The sequence below is a fragment of the Neodiprion virginianus genome, chromosome 1 (assembly GCF_021901495.1).
Source record: "Neodiprion virginianus isolate iyNeoVirg1 chromosome 1, iyNeoVirg1.1, whole genome shotgun sequence".
NCBI classification, from domain to species: Eukaryota; Metazoa; Arthropoda; class Insecta; order Hymenoptera; family Diprionidae; genus Neodiprion; species Neodiprion virginianus.
This window is the reverse complement of record NC_060877.1, coordinates 15,016,363-15,022,409: the sequence shown is the minus strand read 5'-3', so window position 1 is coordinate 15,022,409 and position 6,047 is coordinate 15,016,363. Positions and strand designations below refer to the sequence as shown.

The following is a 6,047-nucleotide window of genomic DNA, read 5'->3' as shown; positions in this document are numbered from 1 at the left end:
TTTAAAGAAAGTTATTTCACAAAGTGAAATATTTTATTTTCGAGATTATTTACCAGCTCTTTGTGCGGCAATGACTAAAGAACCAAGTACAGAGAATGATGAAAACATTGATACATCAAATACTGATAGTTGTGCTGAAAATGAAATTTACGTTGACAATAACAATAACAGTGAGGAAACCTCACCAGTGCGAATTTTTACAGAAAAAAAAAATTAATCCATCAGAATAATTATATTAAAATAAATAAGATGTTTTATTTTATATTATTAAAAGTTTATTATATCATTATATTACATTATTTTAATATTACATAAAAAAAGCTTTATTACGTGTTGCTAGAAGTTGAAATATGATTTATTAATGTATATTTTATGCCTAAGAATATGTATTTAATATATAATTCAGTTGTAATGTTAGTACATGATCCAAAAAATTTAATAAATTAACCAGTTCATTAAAAAATATCAATTATATTGAACCATTAATTATATTCTTCATTTTTTTTTTTGGAAATTATTGGTGGTTGTAAATTTACCAAAACACAGCATACATGTATGATGTCATCTACACAATGAAATAGATTTTCAGGAAATTTATTTAATACTTGATAAAGTCTTAATCGTTGCATTATGCGTTCAATATGAATTCGTACTTTTGCTATGCTGTACGTTTCTTGAGTTTGTTGTGTTGTAAATTCAGATTTTTTCTCTAAAAAAGGTGGCATAACCATTTTTAATTTTTTTCCACTTGCATCGATAAATGTTTTAATTTCCGGAAAACCTTTGTCAGCCAAAACGACGTCACCATCTTCTAGAAGATCTAATAAACCTGATTCAATTGTCATTTGAGAGTCAGATTTACGACCACCAGCTACTTTTGATTTCAAGGAAATAAATCCTCCTGGAGTGATACCTATGAGAACCTTCGCAGTAAAATTTTTTTTATAATGCGAATAACAATAAACCCGATGATCAACATTAGCAGGAATTTCAATATTAAATTCAGTACAATCGATGATTACTCGAGTATCACTGTAATCATGATGAAAACACTCAGGCATCGTTGCTTGAACAACATCAATATCCGGCCAAAATACTAAATTAGCTGTCGTACTAGCTAATTGCTCCAAAATGTCGAAAAAAATTCTTGAAATCGTTGTTCTATGCACGTTAAATAATACGTCAAGAGCCGAAAAAGTGAGTCCTGTTTTTAATTTCATTAAAAATATGAACAGTCTATCTTTGTAACCAATCGTCGATTTTTTAGGAGGTTTTGTTCTGTCTAATAAAAAATTAAAATTATTAAATGTTACACCAGCAAGATCTATGAGTTGCTCGTTTTTTTTAACTGATGAAAATCCTTCAAACATATTGGTTACTTGAGTTTCATGATCAGCAAACGTTCTATGTGGTGTACCGCACTCCTTGTTAACATATTTTTTATTATTTGTAATTATTTTTGACGTCGACGCTTCCAGAATCTCTGTTTGTGTCTCAGCATCACATTTGTTATTAGTGATATACCGATTACAAATGAATGTTTTTGATGAAACATTGGAGGTAAAATATATATTCGCTTCACATGCCTGCTCCACCGTTTGATTCATGAATGTATTATTTTGATCACCTTCAGCTATTTCAGGCGGTTCTACAAAATTCATCACCGGATGTATCTCAGCCGTTGACGATAGTGACTTTTTCATTATTCTTCTCTCCATGAAGCGTTTGTGTCTAGATGAATTAATTACGATAACAGAAATAAAAATTAAATTAACTATAATAGGTATTGCTAAATTTTTAACTATACCGATTAATGTGACTTAATTTTTTAGTCGATTATTTCGATTAATCTAAATATATTAATCGAAACTAAATTCTTTTACGTACCTATTCAAAACGGCAGATTCGTTGACTTTACGTCGTCTATAAGCTGATGGAAAAATAGTTGGAGCGAAGTTGGGACTTGATTCAATATCTGATTTTTCACCGCTAATGAAGTGTTCACTGCATATAACATCCATAGGTTTTGGAGACCATAACGATCCATCAATACTTTACAAAAAAAAAATTAAACTATTACATACTCAGATTTCTTATATGATATACACATGTACATGATATTATTCTATAATATATGGTTATAGGTTATAGTAATACTTACTTTTGCCTTTTAACAGCAGCGATCCATTTTTTTCGCTGATTTAATTTCCAATTGGCAACCGGAAACTTATAAAATTTACAATTGCTATTTCGACTTGTATTTTTGCAATCGACTACACAACAACTTTGATGACCCATTTTATTTACTTTACTTAATTTAGTTGACACACGTGTTATTTTAATAGCCTTAAGTAAAAAAGAGCCACCCATAGTTCTATATTGTCCGCAGCGAGCGCTGACATCAGTTCTGTGTCCCCCACTATGCCTTACGCACCCAGCGAATAGAAGAGTGCAGAACGAGGCAGCGCAACAACACAACTTGCACGCAGTGTGGCCGCAAAGGCCACTTAAACGATAAGTGCCGCTCAAATCGGTCCCAATATCCCCAGAATCCGAAAATCCACCAAGATTCAAGAGTTTTCCAAAATAACACTAATCGTCAACAACAGAACAATCCGAACACCCAACATCGAGCAAGAGACCCGACAAACCAACCCGGGTAACAATCTCAGGTGGCAACTATATGGCGGCTACATGGCCAAACCAACCTAGCTATGTGGTCGCAATGTAGCCAGTTCTTGGTTTTATCCCGGCATATACATGGCAACGACAACCAAAACATGTGGCAAACATGATAATTTTGCTGTAATATATGTGTTTATTATATTTGAAGGAAGATTTGTGTACAGGTGCGCTCTCGGTGAGCCTCGCGTTCAGACTAATCCACACGGATCAACGGTGGTTCGGAATTGTATATGGTAATTTGGGCGTTGCTAAAATTACCATCTTATACACTGTAACCAATTTTTGGTGTTGAGGGTAAAACGATAGAAATGAGTTAATTGGTTACCCTACGGCGCAGTCACTAACCTGAATAATCAGACATAGAGAGATACGATAAGGGAAAGATATGATTGTTGGGCGCCAGACGCACATGCGTCAAAGAGAATAGATGATTAGAGAAAAAGATAAAGGTAAAGGTGAAGGTAATGGGTAAAGGTAAGGTCAGGTTCTACGACGGTTTTGCACAGCTTGCTCAGTATAGACAAGGTAATGGTAGAGGGGCGGGGTCGAATGCAATAGATAAAATAAGAAACAGGTGAAGCAGAAATAGTATCGAATATATTGATTAAGAAGCGATAAATTTAATAACAAGCAAATAGCTGAAGAGATTGAGATACAATTAAGATAGATGCGGTCATTAACAATATTCACAGCCAGAGAAAAGTTGAGCGAGAGATTTAACAAATAATAGAGCGTTTTCAGAATAAGCGGGAAATATGCGTAGGCTCGCGATACTATGATTCGAGGTAATGATTAGCACGGTTTTATGATAAACAGGCAGAACAGGAAAAGATATACGGTACTTAAATTAAGCATTGATCAAATGAATCATAAAATATGAAAAGCGATTATAAGAAACATGCGAAATACAGAAATTGTAATAGTTATCACATTACCAGAATTATCAGCGATATAACAGAGGCAGGGAATTATTAATTACAAGGTAAATGCAAGGAAACAGGCCAAGTAGAGAATTATTATAAGATCTAGAGAATAACAGATAATACGTAGTCTCTAGTTTGCGGTAAGTGCGATAGAAAGAGAGATAATATTCAGTACGATAAAAGATAATTTAAGATAAGGCAAATAATATTCAAGAGAATTAATATGCAACATACGACAAACCGAAGAGACTACGGACAACTACGATCAGCGGTATTAGCGAAGAAAATAATGAAAAAGACATTAGGCGATACGGCGCAATACTCCAATGTCAAGTAAACGACGAACGGGACCGCGCGGCGATGTAAGATCGCTCACGCGGTACACTCACTGAGATAAATCAATCAAAGGTAATAAGGTACAGAAACAGATACGAATTAATCAGAGAAAGTATAGCGAAATAGTAATGCTCAATAATGAAGATGAGAATTGATCATTTAAGAGAACACGCTGCTATACAGCGATATTAGACATTTAGATATTCTAGAAGAGAAAGATAATAAAATAAAGCGATAGTCATTCACAATGCGTAAGTAATAGTCCACCAGTCGCGAAGTTACTTGCAATAAGAAGGAGAAAGGGACAAGATAAGAGATAATAGAAAATAAGGTACGAGCCCAGATGACTCAAGCAGACCAACTGCAAGATAAAGAGAAAGAGAGAGATAAAGATACGATATATATTGCAAGTATTTTCGTGGCTTCACAAAATAGAAAAGGAACCTCACTTACGTAAAAGAAGATATAACAGGTACTAGAGAATGCGGTACGATAGCGAGAACTAGATCTGCAGGTAGCGGTAATGGCACTAAATATTGCGATAGCACGTCGTTATTATTCAAGAACTGAACGTAGAGTGACGAGATGAGCGATGATCCTGATTTTCGTCGAGCTGCTGTCACGTGATTCTTCCTCAAATTTGCGGTATTCTAATTGGACCAGCAGGTCGCGTAGGTCTGGTCTACGGGTAGGCGGCGATAATCCCTCGCCGCTTGTTTTTCTTCTCCCTCGACGACAGGTATCGAGGTATCGGGACGTCGGAAGGTGGTCAGAGATGTTTTCCCTCAGCTGTGCGGTATCGTTGGTGAGAGGGGAGGTCGTACTACTCATGTGTTGCGATATTGAGGTGTGCGGCAATATTACGTCACCGGTCTCCTGGACTTGCGCCCGACTGTACTTCACTCCTTGCTTTACTGGTACTCCCCGTTGTAGCTATTTCGTCGGCGCTGCATCCTGGCCCTCGCTCATTGAAGCCCTCATGCCGGAACGATCTGGTGGTGATGGCCCTCAACCCGGATCCCCACACCATATCCACCAGATCCACGTGGTCAGCATATCATAGCCTATTTCACGCCGCAGTCCTTCGATAGGACGGTTCGTGAAGAGAAAACCGTCCTCTATTTAATAGACAACGACTTAGTAGGTGTCATGGTCGGTTCAGCTCCAGGCTGATGAGTATCGTCGACGGGAGGCTTTTTTTTGTGTTTTTGACGCACAGCCTTGTACGCCGCCTGACGATGCATCCGAGCGGTAGAAGCATTCGTTCGTGGTTCGGCTCCTGGCCGATAAGTCTTAAATAGTTGGAGGTACTGCTTGTGCATCACGCACGACCCTGTTCGACAACTAGATAAGCATCCATCGGGAGTGGTTTCAGCGGTATTCGTTCGTCTGTAGTCGGTGGTGGTCGATGTTGAGCTGGTACGTGACCCCTGTCAGGCAGTGTCCTGGTATCTTGACGCGAAGGTCTCGTAGATGGTTCTCGCAGAGTGTTACAGAATTAGAAAATAGCATAAAATTAACTTAGTAAAGAGAATTCAACTTAAAGATAATCAGTCGTTCATTTTTGGAGTATTGGCCTCAGACGTGCTTTCGTTATTTTTAGCGATATTTGTACCTAGGGAAATGCGATAATTAAACAAAGCGACGGGGTACGAAATACCACGTCACAACTCCCCCCTCCTTACGGAGGACCGAGGAGGTCCTTTGCCATTCGGAAACCATTGTGTTGACTACTTACTTTTGCAGGTGACTAGATGACCGTTAGAGATGTTAGAGATAGTTACGATAGATAGGATGTGATTGAAGTTCCATGCGATACCTGACTTGTTTGCGAAACTTTGGAGTGCGACTTACTGAATCTTGGCGACAGTATGATTTTGAAGGTTCTACTATTGACCTGATCGGTTGTGAGTGACGGAAGGGAAGTGATGAGCTAAATTTTTGCCAGAAGATAGAAAGGTAGTGGATTCGTTTGTTTGGTTGAAGGGTGTTGTTGCAGAGGAGTTCAGACAATTTATGCGATTTAGAGCGATATTGAAATATTGGCCTCATGTAAGGTGTTATTCTGGATAAAGCGACAAAAAAAAATTTGTAACCGTTATT

The 6,047-nt window shown here is 37.5% G+C and overlaps 1 long non-coding RNA gene across 1 annotated transcript; it reads right to left on the bottom strand.

Annotated features, from left to right (window-relative positions):
* Positions 1–1,693: 1,693 nt before the first annotated feature.
* On the bottom strand, positions 1,694–2,289 carry LOC124305333 (uncharacterized). The gene is made up of 3 exons (XR_006908367.1): positions 2,162–2,289; positions 1,888–2,052; positions 1,694–1,731 (listed from the first exon to the last, which is right to left on the bottom strand). It is a non-coding gene; the product is annotated as an uncharacterized LOC124305333 (long non-coding RNA).
* Positions 2,290–6,047: the final 3,758 nt, after the last annotated feature.